Source organism: Canis lupus, chromosome 31 (assembly GCF_003254725.2).
Source record: "Canis lupus dingo isolate Sandy chromosome 31, ASM325472v2, whole genome shotgun sequence".
Lineage (NCBI taxonomy): Eukaryota > Metazoa > Chordata > Mammalia > Carnivora > Canidae > Canis > Canis lupus.
The window spans coordinates 22,435,777-22,452,712 of record NC_064273.1 but is presented as its reverse complement, the minus strand read 5'-3'; the positions used below and the strand labels follow the sequence as shown (position 1 = coordinate 22,452,712).

The following is a 16,936-nucleotide window of genomic DNA, read 5'->3' as shown; positions in this document are numbered from 1 at the left end:
GAAAAAAGCAATAAACATAATGGAATGTTATATATCCTAAATGACTAATTTTATAAATCGGTGAAATATCCTAAATGACTAATTTTATAAATTGGTTATAATTTGGTTTCTATTTTCGTTTGTTTTCAAAATAGAAAGTATCTTGGCTCAGTTTAAAATGGACTAAAAAGAGTGCAAAATATAATTTGGGTCATTCTAGACTGTTCACAAATTGGTAAGGTAAGGTACACTTCATCGTCATTGTTGAGACCCCTCTAAAATAATGAGAATAGAGATGTTTAGCTCTTAACTCTGTTTACTTCAACTCTCCTTTCTGTTTTGCAAATTAACCACGAAGGCTCATTTTTAAAGAGATTACAAGAACTAACTTTCAATTTACCTTTTAGTTGAAAAATCTTATTTTACTCATCTCTCTCCTTTTTAGACATTTTATACTCTAAATAAGAATTTATTTTGACAAATAAATTCAGATTCTACATCCCCACTTTTTTTTTCCTTTTTTTCAGTTAGGAATTCTTAATTTTACTTACATCTCATGAAAAGCTTTTAAACTTCAACTTTAACAATCGCATATCTACTTTTTAATTGAAATATAGTTGGCAGGGATCCCTGGGTGGCGCAGTGGTTTGGCGCCTGCCTTTGGCCCAGGGCGCGATCCTGGAGACCCGGGATCGAATCCCATGTCGGGCTCCCGGTGCATGGAGCCTGCTTCTCCCTCTGCCTCTCTCTCTCTCTCTCTCTGTGACTATCATAAATAAAAATTAAAATTTAAAAAAAAAAAAAAAAAAAAAAAAAAAGAAATATAGTTGGCAGATAACATTAGTTTCAGGTGTACAACATAATGATTCAGTATTTGTACATATTGCAAACTGATCACCACAACAAATCTTCTTAAGTTGGTTTAAAATGGCATGTTTACTTTTGGTCATTATGGTTACAGGTAATAAGCTCAAGACAGAGAAATAGTATCATTTTCCAGAATTTAAGAATGCTTTTACAAAGTCAGCATATAATATGCCATCAGTTATTTACAAATACATATTGAGTGCCTATTAATTACCATAGCAGTACTGAGCTAGATTCTGAGATCCAAAGATGAATAAATGATATACCTTGACCTCTAGGATTTCACCATCTAATAAGAAAAAAAGTGTAGACAAATAATTTTAATTCAATGAATTAATCCATAAAGTGTAATTGGAGAGCCAGGAAGAGAGAAAACAGCTATGTCTTTGTGTGTGTATGTTTAGAAAGAAATGTTTAGGGAAAGTCTCATAAACATGAAATTGGATCAGAGTATTGAAGAAGAGTAGGTATTTACATAAATGGACAGTGAAGAAAGAAGGTACATTCCAAAGAGAGAGACTTTCAATTGCAAAGGAAAATATAAGAAATGATCAGTTTGAGAAAAACCAAGTCATTCGATGCTGCTAGAGAGCAAAGGTTAAACTTTGAATATAGCATATGAATGAGTAGAGAAGACAAACATTGGTCCTGGCTTTCACATGCTTTTATTGGTAGATTACATACCTTTATTGGCCATGCCTAACAAAACTGAAACAAAATAATTCATTATTTTTCTGGAAATATGATGTAGAAATGGTTTTATATAGAAATGACACGTTCCTATACACCACTGTGACAAGGGACACAGGTGAGAAGGTGCCAAATGGACATTATTTTCTTTATGCAATAGAGAAGGATTTGGAATAAACACTACATGTTGTACTATTTAGAACAACTTATGACAGGATATATGATCTTGGAATTATTTCTCCATTTTTGACATTTTCATCTCAAGGGTAACTACCTGCAGATTAAAAAGCTTCACTATGCTTGAAAGTGAGGATTGGGCCAATTGAAGAAGTAAACAATTTCTCATCAAATGGATTCTCAAACATTTCTTTCAGTCACCCTTCCTCATGAAAAATAAACATCTGTGAGGAATATGGAAAGGGATATTTCAATTTTTGCTGCAGATGAAGCTTAATTGGCAATTCCCGAGAGAGAGAGAGAGAGAGAGAGAGAGAGAGAACCCAGCATAAAGATGTAGTTGTAGAGTACTCTTTAGAATTGGAAGAATTCAAGGGGATAGAGGGAGTAATTGAGTAGTTAATTACTGTTGGTAACGGAACAAAGTAAAAACAGGACTTTACTGGAAATGAAGGGAAACTGCTATGTGAGGAAAAAAAGAATTGCCCAATATTGAATATGAACCCAGTAATGCCCAGGTTGGATTTACTGAGCCAGATAACAAGATATAAGATTTAATCTTTTTACTCAAAAATAGATTTCTGCTCTTCCAGTTTGCCTCTGCAAAATGCAGCTCCATCTAGGGATTTCAGAGCACCATCCGGCCAATGCAAAATCCCCAGGGGGAAAAAAATTCAAGAGGAAGAACTAATAATGGAGATCCTGGTGGGATTAAGTTTCTTTTCTTCTCAATGAAATGTGAAAGATGTATTGCTCACGGTTTTGTAAGGACAGCTAATAAATATCACCACTGTGATTTTAGAGCGATGTTATGCATGGAAGCAAAACCAAGTTAAAAGATAAAGGTTTCATATTTTCAAATGGCATTTGAAGTTGTATGCTCATTAAGTAGCTGCTCATTCTGAATAAAACACGGGAGACTGCAGCATAATGCATTTTGAAAGGCCTTTGGTATTGGTAAAAAACATCATTTAAATTAATTAAATTAAAATATTCTTAGTACTGAGATATTAAAAAAAAACAACTCTGAAAGGTGCTTACTGAGCAAATAGAAGTTTTTAGGGGGTCTTATCCTTAACCATGACACAAAGAAATAATATTTTAAAACAAATATGAATTTGATTTCAAATGTAGTTATAAATTACTTTCAAGAATTAAGTCAGTTTTTCTCAGAAGCCATTTATATTTTATGGGTTATTTTATTAAGAACAAATATAAATATCTAGAAATCTAAAACTCCTCTCAAATTTATATTCTATTTCATCATAATTTGCCTTTGTAAATTAAGCTTAAATGTCAGAAACGTAATTTGGTTTTAGGAAGAAGCAGATGAAGCTTCTAGAACATGTTCTCAGGCATTTATATCTATAAATATGTAGAGATATTCTGTGTTCTACACCAGGTTCAGGGGGATATAGCCTTGAGTCAAACATGGTTTTTGCCCTTGGATGGTGTATATGCTACTGGGGAGCATAGACATATAAGAGATAGTTTATTCTACTGGGAAAAGCACAGAATGCAGTGGAATTAGGGAGGAGGAGGTTTTAGTCCAACTTTAGGGTTCTAGGAAGCGTCTTGAAGGAGAATAATTTAAGATTAACCTTGAGAAGAAAATCAATTGATAAAAAAGTCATTGTTTACTTAGAGTTAAAAGAAAACATTTAGCAATCTAGGAATATAGAGGAAAACCTCTTAACCTTATAAATATCTCAAAAAACCTCACAAAAAAACAAAAAACAAACCACTCGTACTTCAAACACCAGACTTAGTGGCACAATATTATAACCTTTCCCTTTAAAGGCAACTATGATGGGGTGCCTGAGTGGCTCAGTCAGTTAAGCATCTGCCTTCAGCTTGGGTCATGATCCCGGGGTCCTGAGATTGAGCTCCACATCAGGTTTCCTGCTCAACGGGGAGTCTCCTTCTCCCTCTGTCCTTCACCTCCCTCATGCTCTCTCTGTCTCTCTCTCTCTCTCAGATAAATAAAATCTTTAAAAAACAAAATAAAGGCAACTATGAGGCAATTTAGCCTCTAGCACTCCTATTCAGTATCCTACTGTTCTGGTCAGTGTAACAAACATGGTAAGTTAAAAAGAAGTGATAAGAATTAGAAAAGAAGGAGCTAAGTTATTATTATTATTATTAAATATATGATTGCCTGTACTTCTCAGACTATAAAAATGAATGAGAATTCACCAGGATTGCAGTATATAAGATAAGCTCAGTCTACGAAAATCAGTGCATTCCTCTATATCAGCAAGGTTCAGACAATGTAATCTGTATGTGTGCACACAAATCTCATTTACAACATCCAAAACTATAAGATACCTAGTAAGAAATCCTGTAATAATATATGTATGGCATTTATGGAGTAATATAAATATATAAAAAATTTCAAGGGATGAAAGAGACACCTGCAGAAATTAAGAGATCAATCAAACTCTAGATGGGAATACGGTAAGGATGTCAATTCTGGGATATGTCAGTTCTTCCTGAACTTTATGTAAATTCCGCGGAATTCTAATCAAACCCACAGGACTGTTTTTTTGTTGACTTTGACAGACTGAGCCTAATGTTTATGTGGGAAGTAAAGAGTGTACGGAAAAAAAACACAGATATGAAAATGAAGAAAGTGAGGAGACATGCCTTGGAGACATCAAGATTTATTATAGTTATAGAAAATAAATTGTGTGATATTGGTTTACAGATAAACCAATAGAATACAGAACTTAGAAATTGACTCATGTATATATGGGAATTTGATAGATAACAGATGGCATTACAAACCAGTGGAGGTGGATGGATTATTTAATAGATGGTGCATTAGCTATCCATATGGGTAAACATTAAACGAGATCACTCCATCACACCACACCCAAAAGTCTATTCCTATTGGATTAATTACATAAACAAGAAGCAAACACTCCCAGCTTTTTATAAAGGGAGAGAATGACATTATGGTATCAGGATAGGAAAGATTTCTAAAATAAAAGATAAAAGCACAAATAAAATTACTAAAACTAAAAATCAATGAACTATATACTTTTTAAAGAAGGATTTTCATCTCCATGACTTCACTTATTTTATCAGTGGAAATTTTTACCTCTTAATCCCCTGTATCAATTTCATCCACCCTCACCCCCATGAACTATATGCTTTTAAATGGCGAGTTTTATGGCATATGACTTACACGTCCATTAAAAAATTGCTTTAAACTATAAGGCAACGATTCCATAGACAAAGCATAAGGTAAATCGCTCACTTAGAGAAGATACTTGCAATTCATATGACTCACAAAAGATTAATATCCAGAATGCTCAATAGGGAAATGGGTAATGTGTGTATACAAAAAAGGTAATAGAGCAGAAAAGTGGAAGGGCAATAAACATATGGAAGATGCTCCACCTGGCTAGCTAAAGCAGGGAACTGAAATACCATCTCCCACCTGTCAGGCTGGCAGTGCTCGTATGTCAGATAGTACTGAGCCATGTGATCCAAGGTGAAGGGAACTCATACTGCTGGTGGAAGAACATAAACTATTATCAACACTTGGGGAGCAGTTTGACCATGTGCAGTCAAGATGAAGATGGACATACTTCGGGATTGAGCAATTCCTCTGACACATATTTTCCCTACAAAATCCCCAAATCTGCAAAGGGTGATATTTGTATTATTGGCAAATATGTTAAATTAGCAAAACATTGGAAGCAACCTAAATTTCCATCAGAAGAAAATGGATACATAGAATATATTCATACAATGGAATGGGATACAGCTATTACAATAAATTGGTGCATGTTAATGTCTTATTATAGTAAATCTCAAAACTAGTAATGCTGTGTGAGAAAGAGCTAACAGAAACAGAACGTGCAAAACGTGCAATTCATGTAAAGTTAAACATATAAGATAATTCTGTGCATTACTCTAAACCACATGGGTATGTGGTAAATGTGTAATTATCTGAGGCAGAGAAGGGTATACATGAATTTTATGGTTCCCCAGGACTGAGGGTTTTTGTAGAATGCAGGATTTTCACTACCACAATGGGAACGGTCCTTGGCAAGCTGGGACAAGTTGGTCACCTAGGGAGAAGAACAGGGAGGAGGCCTTCAACTCTAGCATGTTATTACTAAAAAAAATAAAAACTGAAGCAAATATACATTATTAATATGAAGTGAGTCTGGGTGGGGAGTATGTGGGTGTTTTATATTATTATCTGTCATTCTTATATATTTGAAAATATTTCATTAAAAAAGAAGGAAGCAATGGAAATCTGATGATGGTTGTAATGGAATTATCTGGATACCTATGATTCTGAGATCAACTCCATTGTGTGGGTTTTCCAACACTACTAAGCGATTATCTGAATTCTGACCCTATGTGGAAACACCATCAGATCCCATAGGTTAAAGCCTTAGTCCTCTAAGACCCCTTTCCACTTCAGCCATCAATGGCAAGTTCAGGTTGTTACCTGTGCTTCTGACCAAGGTATAGACTGGAGGTTCCAAGACCTCTTCCTTGGTTTGATTAATTTGCTGGAGTGGCTCACAGAACAGAGATACATTTTACTTATTTTATTATAAAAAGATATAACTCAGGAACAGCCAGATAGAAGAGATGCATAGGGCAAGGCAGGGGGAAAGGACTCAGAGCTTCCTTTTCCCCCCTAGCACTCCACTCTCCCAAATCTCTGCATGTTCTCCAACCTGGGAGCTCTCCAAACTGTCCTTTTGGGGTTTTATGGGAGCTTCATTGCATAGGGATGATTGAACTCAATCTCCAGCTCCACCCCTCTCCCCAGAGGTTGTTGGGTGGTACCGAAAGTTCTAAACTTCTAATCACATGATTGATTCCCCTGGCAACCAGCCCCTATCCTCAAGTGTTTTTTGAAAGTCACCTCATCAATGTAACAAAAGACACCTTTAGGAAAGTTTAAGGATTTTAGGAACTCTGTGCCAGAAATAAAATGAAGACCAAATGCATATTCCTTATTATAAGTATCACAGCATCTTGTTAACATTCACATTCTGGTTCAGTAAGTGTGGGGTGGGACCTGAAATTCTGCAATTTTAACAAACTCCCAGTGGATGGCTATGTGGCCCATCCTCAGAGCACACCTGGGTAGAGGAGGCTGGTTGCTATGTGACAGTGTCCTATTCTACAGGATGAAATGGTAGGAGAGATGGAATGTGGGGCTAAGATTGGGGCTAAAAGAAAGGAACAAGCCCAAATTTAATTCTGGAGCTTCCACTTTGGATGATTGGGGTGGATGATGTGCTGGGAACTAATAGGAAATATTCAAGAAGGTACAGAAAGGGGAATTAATTCCATTTTTAATTTTGTTGAGTGGCGGAGGAGCGGTGGAGCAGTGGTAATAGGCTTTATAGCCTATAGGCTAGATTCAGTGGGCCTTCAACTGGTGAAATGTACTAATCTGAACTCGGTGGGAAGCCTGGAGCACTCACATATAGATTTGAGAGTACAAAGCCTAGAGGTGTCTGTTGAAAAAGGTGTAGAAGAGAGGTGTATGAAAGAGAACAGCAAGCCAACCGTGGAGCCTCAGGGAAATTTGGAAAGACACTGTGATTCCTTCCCTTTCTATATTTAATCAGCCTTTTGAAAAGCGTTCTACATGTATTTCAGCCTCTCTTAAAGTATTTTCTATCCCTTCAAAATTTCTGCGCCTCTGTGAAAATTGATCTGTTCTTCACTAATCAGCCTGAATATACCTCCTGTGGTGGTGACAGTAAATGCCTTTATTTTCTTCTATGTGCTTTTTGTGTTTTATATCATCTAAAAAGACAGGATTCGTGATATTTCAGTTCATTCTGAATGGAATGTGTTGTCATCAGAAAGCAATTTATATGCCGATCCGTCTTTATTTACTCGAATTGTGCCAAGCCAAACCGACTCAATCTCATCATATATCCCAGGTTTCACGGGTTATCTTAATTAGATAGAAACCCAAGTTTGGTATTGTAAGAGAGACTGTGCTTGGTGGTGACAAGTATTATCAGAATGAAAGGAATTACCGTTTATTTAATGTTCTCTGTTCCACATGCTTAAAAATATATTAGTTTATCAATCTTCAGAATAGCCGTCATGACCAAGGTATTATTATTCCTGTCTGTACAGATGAGGAAGTTAGGGCTCAGAGCTAAGTAATTTGTCTAATTTTATACAGCTACCATGTAATGAGCTGGCACTTAAAACTGTGTGCTTGACCTCTTTCTGCCTCTCCCCACTGGCTCCTGATCTGAAGATTTTAAAAGGGATGAATAGAAACTATTCATTGCTGTCAGGCCTTATGAAGACCTAATCATCATATTTGGGGGGAAGCCCTTTTTTTACATTTATTATTGTTTTTATTTACTTTTTAAATTTTGTTTATTCACGAGACACAGACAGAGAGGCAGAGATGTAGGCAGAGGGAGGAGAAGCAGGCTCCATGCAGGGAGCCCGATGCGGGACTTGATCCCAGCACTCTGAGATCACACCCTAAGCCAAAGGCAGACACCCAACCACTGAGCCACCCAGGCGTCCTCTTATTTTACTTTCAATATCTGGATTAAATTCCCTCCCTTATGCTGCCATAACATTATTCTTTCTCGACTCTGTTATTATTTATCACTTTATTCAAGCTTCTAAATTATTTGCCCAGCCACCCTCCCATACCCTGAGAGGACAAGAAGCCAGTGTAACAATTTGGCATTGAAGGCATAGGGCAGAACCAACCGTCTGATCCATAATGGATTAATTCAGGGCAGGTCAATCCTCCATTTACTCATGAAAAACCTGAGCTTTTGTGGGTTCTACCTAAATTTGTATCACCTGGATAAATATTTGCTTACACAAATCAAATCATAATTGGAAAATGTTGATTTCAGAGAAATCTCTTTTCATGGAGTATGAATCAGGTATTACTTATGTCGTGGTCTCGATGTAGCCAGTCATCACTTTCCAGTCACCCTGTTTAGGATAAATTATAATCAGATCAGAGGAATTCGACTTCAAAGACCGATTTGATTATAATGATTTAACCTCTTGTCACATTTCTGCAGTGAACATGCTCCTTCAGTGATGCTGTGTGATCTGCCAGCCTATGATTATTAAGGGAACGGCCTCCTGTGCAGCTGTATTCACTTGCATAATTTTTGGAAATAAAACATTTTGTTGATAAAATTGAGGAAAGAAGAATTATGCACACACAGTGATTTTTATTGCACTATATTGGGAGAATTCTGGGGGATTGGGGGACAGCTACCGGCCAGAACAGTGTCTTTCAGCTATCTCCCAACTACAAAATGTTAGGATGAACACACCCATAACTAATGAAAATTTCAGAGGACAATAATAACCTCATAAAGTGTAATAGGATTCCATCTGAAAGTGCCACGGTTGAAAGCCTTAACTATTTAACCCATAGTAACTCAGAGACAAAAGGAATTTGGAGTTTCAATATTCACTTTTAAGGAAAGAGGAAGAAGAAATCTCTTACAGGTAACAGGAAGAGTGCTTTTTCATACTGCTGCACAAATCTGCCAAAAATAGAGAAAATCAGGACAAATTACCTTAAACATACTCTGTATGAATTCATGCTGTTAAAAAGGTGAGCAGAACCCTATCTCCTTTACTGCATTTTGCAAAAAGTAAGTGCTGTCTCGGGTTGCAAATAACCACCTGCACAGCACTGATACATTTTTTTTCTGTCAGACACCAGGAATAATATAAGATCAACCTCTAAAGTGTTACACTCACCGAAGTACTTGAATTTAAATTTATCCAGTAAATGGTGAAAACTCCACTTGGTGATTGCAATCTCAAGCAGTACCCACCCTTACATTAAGTAAATAGACTTCTTTGCCCTTTGCCAGGTAGAATTAAAGAAAAAAAAACCCAATTCTTTGTGATTCTATTATTAACTAATAGTAGTCTTAGTGATAGGAAATCATAGAGGAAAGACCGAGAGTGTTTGGATTCACAAAAAGTACATTTGAGTTTTTCTTTTATGCTGTGTCAACTTTATCTTCTAATACCACTGAGCCCTCAATTCATCAGTTGTAAAAAGGGAATAGTAGTAACAACCTGCCCACTTCTCAAAATTTGGCTAAAGAATATATTTGTTCATAAAAGCATTTACAAGAGCGCTGCACATTTTCCTTGGCACTAATGAAAACACTGGGTTTTGGAAATGTCTGGAGTTCTAGAAAAGAGGAAACAGATGGGGAGCAAAGTGACTTCTCCAAGGTTATTCAGAAATCCATGATGGACCTAAAGAGCAAGTGACACTTTGGGTGCAAGATCCTCCCTGGTCCTCTGGCCAAAACATGGGCTTCTCTCTTCAGGAGAGTACCTTCAGCCTTGAGTAAAAGAAATGATCTTTTTAATCAAATGTGACTGCAGTCTAATAACTGCAGAAGCAGCTAATTAAGTACTGTGTTCTGCTGCCCAACAATTGCTAAAAGCATAATACAGCCCAGAAAGTCATGGACATTAAATAGACAAATCTGCCATGTTGCCCTAGGCTGACCTATGGATTAGAGAAGCCAATTCAAAAATGAGATAAACAAGTCTAAGTAAAACTATATAAACTGGATTTATTTTTAAAAAATTACACGTGTAAGAACAAATATCAAAGAGGCAATGATTCCATTTACTAAACAATTCGTTATAGAACTCCAATGAGTTCCCCTTTCAAAATGTATTTGATTCTCAATTTTGTGGAAATACATATTGTACATAAGGCTGGTTCATCTCCATTGATGATATGTCAGTAATTAATGCACAAAACCACTTTCTAACCACTGGCCATTTCAACAGAGTGATCACAGTATTCTATAGACTCGAGTGTGCCATTGCACGTAAAAATTTAGAAATGCCCTGATTAGGTCTTTTAAAAACTGTCTTAATCAGCAGTTTTCTCAGTGTAAGTCAGTGCTTATAAGAATAAAAAAGGCAATGATTTGCCTCTGATGATATTATACATAACCTACATTTTGCAACAATCGCCAGATTGAAAATATTTTCAGTGGTAGCAAAAAAATGGCAGATGGCATGCTGAATAAAAAGTCATTGATCATAGCAAGAATCAGCTGAGGTCTATCAATTCTAAAATAAATTTCTTTTCACTCAGTTTGTTGGCTTTAAACAGCCAGTTTATTGTACATGCTGTATATTTTGTTCAGTGTTTGTGGTAAAATCGTTTTTGTCTCATTACCTTTCATTGCGAGGATTGGCTCCAGTTCTGGATAAGACAGAGAAAGCATGCTCCACTCTCTACCTCCTACTGAATGCAGCTATAGAATCGAGTGGATTGCTCGAGGCAGCTATTTCAGGTATACAGAAAATAAACAGTAGCAAGCATATTGGGGAAAAGACCAAAATTCAAAGTACTGCCTAACTAGCCAAGAGCTTATCCATTTTTTCGCCCTCTGTTTACTCTACTCTGGACTTCACATAGCCCAGAACACATAAGTAGGCTTCGGGATATGGACACAGAGAGATATAGGAGAATCTCTCTAGCTCTAGCTAAGTAAACAAGGTCTCTTCATCCTGGAAGACAGTGGGGAAAATACTCCAGATATTTTTTCTTTTCTCTGTTCTCTTGGATAGCTCTCAAGTGATCTTTTGGTTGCTATAGCAGTGGCAGTGACAATGTCAGAAGCCTAAAATTCTGAGTGAGGAATCTTCTTTTCTGATCAGAATGATATAATGCCAGGATGGGGTGAATCCTCACTGTTGCTTTTTTCTGTCTTTATCCTCCTTGTTATTGTTTAACTCCGGATATGAGCCCATTTTTGAAGTATGCAAAAAACAAAGTAAATAAAGTCCATTTTTCTGAACAAAGAATGAAAAGTGTTATTCCAAGGAACCAGAAAGTATTAGTGAGATCTTGGTGCTCACTTTGGCAGCACAAATGCAGAAATTGGAATGATACAGAGAAGATTAGCATGGCCTCTGAACAAGGATGACATGCAAATTCATGAAGCATTACATATAAAGAATGGAAAAGAGAAAGAGAGAGGGAGAGAAAGAGAAAGAAAGAATAACTAGTGTGATCTTCATGATAGAAGAGCTCAAGATGGTGACCTATAAGGTTCTTTGTGACTTCCTGGGCTCATCTCAAGTTGCATATGCATGGCCCGACACTAAAGAGTATACAAAGAACTCGAGAAGTGAATACAGGATAGGCAGCTATCTAGTTCCCAGATTGGCAGTTGGGTGGTACACACATGGCTCAGCTCCAAACCTGATTGCAAAGGCTCTGAAAATGGAACTGACATTAAAACCACAACCACCGGTCTGACTGGAGCTTGTGGTCTAAATTGAACCTGGTTGATTGCCTGCTAAAACAAAAATTTCAAAATTCCCCATCCACTTAAACAAAACTCAAAAACCTCATAACATAATACTCAAAGCCCAGGATACAATTCAAAATCACCCAGCATACAAAAAAAAACAAGGTATCTCAACTCAAAGGCAAACACAATCATCAAGCAACAGAGATGTTAGAATTAACTGACAGTGCTTCTAAAGCAGCTATTAGGAAAAATGACCTCAAAAGTAAAGGCAGACACCACTTGAAATTAGTGAAAAGACCAAAACAAAATATGAAGAACTGAAATTTCAGAAGGAGAAATATAGTAACTAAGGTTTAAAAAACATTCACTGGATGGGCTCAATAGCAGAATAGACATAAAGAATGAATGAACTTGGGGACACAGCAATAGAGATTATTCAGTCTGAACAACAGAGAAAAAAATATTGAAGAGAAGAAAAGAAGAAAAGAAAGAAAGAAAGAAAGAAAGAAAGAAAGAAAGAAAGGAAGGAAGGAAGGAAGGAAGGAAGGAAGGAAGAAAGAAAGAAAGAAAGAAAGAAAGAAAGAAAGAAAGAAAGAAAGAAAAAGAAAGAAAGAAAAAAGAAAGAGAAAAAAGAGGAAGGAAGGAAGGAAGGAAGGAAGGAAAGAAAGAAGGAGTAAGCCTCAGGGAAAAGTCTAGCTTTGATGTCACCAAGACCCATAAGAGAGGAGAAACCACTTAAAACTTCACAAGTTTGGCAGAGAGAAACTAAATGCAAGAAGTTCAATAAACTCCCCAAAGGATCGACTTAAAGATTTCCATACCCAGACACATCATAATCAACTACTGGGAACGAAAGAAAAACATCTTGGAAGCAGCTAAAAATAAGCAACAGATCACCCACTGAAAAGCTATGACTTGAATGAGCCCACATTTGTCATCAGAAACTGGACAGAGGCGTGGCACATTGTTTTTGTGGTGAAAGAAAAGAATGGGTAGTCCAGACTTCTATAACCAGCAAGAATATCCTTCAGGAATAACAGTGGAAAAAAAGACATTCTCAAACCAAAAAAAAAAAAAAAAAACTAAGAAAATATTTAGCAAGCAGGCTTGATCTATTGATCTAAAGGATTGCTAAAGAAATTTTTCAGAAAGAAGGCAAATGATGCCAAAAAGAGATCTGTAATATCAGGAAGGAAAGAAGAGTACAAAATTGGCATATATTTGTGTAAATATAATAGCCCCCTTTCCCCCTTTGAGTTCTTTAAAATATGTTAGACTGTTGGGTGTAGAAACATATAAATTATGTTAGTGTTTTCAGTTGAGGTTGATGTGATACATACCTCCATAAAGAAGAAAAAGTAAAGAGATCTCTAAGATGGTATAAAAGTGATTCTCTGTAATGATGAGATGTATGTGTTCTGTGATCCTTAGAGCATTCACTAAAAAGAAAAATAAAAAACAAATACACAACCACAAAAAAAAAAAAATCCTGAAAAACCTACAGTACAATGTAGCTAAAGGCAGGCAGGGAAGGGGAATGATGAGGGGAATGAAACACAAAGAAATCAAACAGAAAGTAAATAATAAATGACAGACCAAACATATTAATGATTATATTAGCGGTCAAGACTCATCAACTAAAGGACAGAGAATGGATTGTTCTTAACCGACAGAAATTTTTCCTATCCACATGATACTCACTTCAACTACAAGGATATAAATAGGTTAAAAGGGTGGGAGGAGGGAAAAATGGGGAGATGTTGGTTAAGAGGTACAAAGTTTTAGTTACGTAAGATGAATAAGTTCTGGAGATTTAAAGTAAAACAATGCGACTATAGTTAGCTGTACTACATTGTGTAATTGAAATTTGCTAAGAGCAGAGATATTAAATTTTTCTTAACACACAATGGGGGAAAATAGGTAACTGTGAGGTGATGAGTATGCTAACTACCTTGATTGTCATGATTATTTTACAATGTATGCGTGCAATGAATAATCAAGTCGTATACTCTATATATACAAAATTTTAAATTAATTATACCTTAATAAAGCTGGGGAGGGAGGAAAAAAATGAGCTATCAAGCCATGAAAAGAAAAAAAATAGTAAAGGGATAGGAAAAAAATACACCATGCAAACATTAACCAAAAAGAAAGCTAGAGTAGCTATGTTAATATAAGACAAAGTCCAGAGCAGAAAATGTTACCAGAGATAAAAAGTGATATTGAATAAGAAGAAAACTGTCAATCAAGAAGATGAAGCAATTAAAAGGAGAAATTCAAAATTTTGACATTTGGTGTCTATAAAGAGCAAATAAAAAGCTAATTTTATTTGTTGAAATATATCTTACAACAGGAGAATGTGTGCATGTTGATTTACATAGAGGGTTAAATGAAATTACTTGCATTTTCCCATTCTTTTTCTTCTTTATTTTTAATTATGAGTCATGTCAGTGAATTGCAGATAATACCATGGAAGCTTAGATTTATTTTCCTTCTAAACCAATCTAAAACTTGACAATCGTGGCATTTTTATATGTAAATACCTCAACTGGGAAATGAGATATTTAAGGAGATAGCCTACACATGCTTTTTTGTAGTGCACCAAAAACCCGTTGCAGTGATGGTAGAAATATTAACGTACTGGATGGAGAGTGTGTCCTGAAAGTGACACAGAATGAAGACAAAGACACAAGCAACAGAAAATTAAGAGTGTTGATATTTAACTTTTGTCATAAAAATGACTAAAATAGTTAATTTCAACTTAGGTTTATTTTTTGAAAGATTTTCATTTATTTTTTCATGAGAGACACAGAGAGAGGCAGAGAAACAGGCAGAGGGAGAAGCAGGCTCCATGCAGAGAGCTCCACGTGGGACTCGATCCTGGGACTCCCAGATCACAACCTGAGTTAAAGGCAGACACTTGACCGCTGAGCCAACTAGGCGTCCCTCAACTTAAGTTTATTAAGAGAAATATATTATTTCATGAAATGTGGGAGAGAATTTTGGAAGAGAAAAGAATATAATATTAAAACCAAGAATCTAATCACTGGCAGACTTTCCTAACTAGGTGCATACATTTAAAAAAATCCATTAAACTATTTAGAAGAATGATCTTTTTTTCTTCTAATCTAAATATTTGTGAGAAAGGCGATTTCACAAAGAACTGCAATATCCCAAAATTCATTCCTTTCTTGGTGCAGAAAGTAGTTCATGAGGGAAAAGAGCTTATCCTGAAATGATTTCTCCAAAGCCAGCAAAATCTGTTCTGCTTTTCAAATTATGCTATTAGGAAGACTAACCTCCAGGTGTTTCAATTAATCGATGGTATGATTTAAAGATCTGCAAAACTTTGTAGGGCTTTTTTTTTTTTTTTTTTTTTTTTGCTGTACTGCATCATTTCAAATAATACTTTTAAGCCTATATACTAGCATACAGGAATCTAAAATATATTTATTTTGTTTCTTATATCACATCCAAGCTTTTAAATGTCTTACAGTTGTAAATACCAGACATTAATTATGTCTCTTCATAGGAAAGTAGAAGTTTCACAGTGTTTACATTAGTTTAAATCAAAGGTTCCTAGACTTCAGTATGCATGAGAATCACCTAAGAGTGCTTGCTAAAAATACATTTCCCCAGGACCTAATCAAGAAATTCGGGTTCAGTAGGTCCAAAATGAAGCCAGAAATCTATATTTTTATTGAGCAATGAATAGCCTTTGGGCTACCCTGGTCTAAATTAACTATACCAAAACACATTTCATTTTGGACTCCCTATTATCCTGTTTAATTATCAAATTAAGAAATAGAATCAAACTATCATATAATGAACTATAGCTTCTTTACCTTTCTATAAACTTACATAAAGACTGATTTCAAATTACTATGGTAAATGTATTCAGGAGGAGTGAAAATAAAGGGCTACAAAAATTTATTTATGTTTGATCAAAGTAACTGAATAGAAGGGGGCGACCCATGACTTCTTGGTAAGTCCACAACCATCATATTTGCAAAGCATTTACCTACACCAAAAGTAGGGTTGTAAAATGGTGATCACATTAGAATCTGTCTCATGGGTGGCTACGAAGAATAAATTAGTATTAATTTATGAATCACTGAGAACAACAGCTAGTGCTCAGTAATTTTTAGCTACCATCTATTCTTCTCCATTATTCTAAGTTATCTCACAGATAATGGGCCAAGCAGGGAATGGTATTAGTATAATAGGGAAGCTGTGTTGGTTGAAACATTTTTCCTTGGCAAAGAGAATCAAAAAGGTAGGAATATAAATACAATCTTCACCAGGAAAGGATAAAAGCCCTTAGTTTAATTGTTGCACAGGCCGGACCCTTTCTTGCTCAGTTTTAAGGAACATAAAAATGAGTGCTTGTACATGGGGCTCCCTACCAGAAAAATGTACCCTCAGCCTTGCTCAGCTCTTGACTTCTGGCAGATAGCACTTCCATCTGCATTGTTTCAGTGCTGGGAAGCTGGCATTTCCTCCTGATTATTTTTGTGCCTTTTTAATATCCTCTGAGGCAGCCTTAGGCCACAGTGAACTTCGTCCCTGAGCTGGGCAACTTATTTCCTGAGCATCCATTATTGTTGCCACTCTAAACTCAGTAGAATCCATTTGGCATTAATGAAGCTATCCTTTTATTCTATGGGCCCCTTCATTTCATCTAAGAGAGTACATTTTTGTAACAACGGCAAAGTAAGATATTCTGACTGTTTCTTTGAAGACTACAATCTCTTTTCATTTCAATTACTTCTCCCCCAGGGGATTTGGAATGGCTGCACCATTTTAGGGATCCAGCTGGGGATAAGTGGAATTGGGGCTATATTTTGTCTAAGGTTAGTATATATATTTATGTGGTTCATAGTCACTTCCATATATAATTAAGCTATTGATAGTTATTCCTA

At 36.0% G+C, this 16,936-nt stretch overlaps 1 protein-coding gene, 1 long non-coding RNA gene and 1 other non-coding gene across 4 annotated transcripts in view; 2 read left to right on the top strand and 1 right to left on the bottom strand.

Annotated features, from left to right (window-relative positions):
• LOC112661805 (uncharacterized) overlaps nt 1-16,936 on the bottom strand; it is a 414,903-nt gene that overhangs the window by 49,037 nt on the left and 348,930 nt on the right. The gene's annotated exons all lie outside the window — the stretch shown is intronic.
• CYYR1 (cysteine and tyrosine rich 1) overlaps nt 1-16,936 on the top strand; it is a 106,808-nt gene that overhangs the window by 8,277 nt on the left and 81,595 nt on the right. The window lies entirely within an intron of this gene.
• Nucleotides 11,609-11,715, top strand: LOC112661941 (U6 spliceosomal RNA). The gene has a single exon (XR_003138099.1). It is a non-coding gene; the product is annotated as a U6 spliceosomal RNA (small nuclear RNA).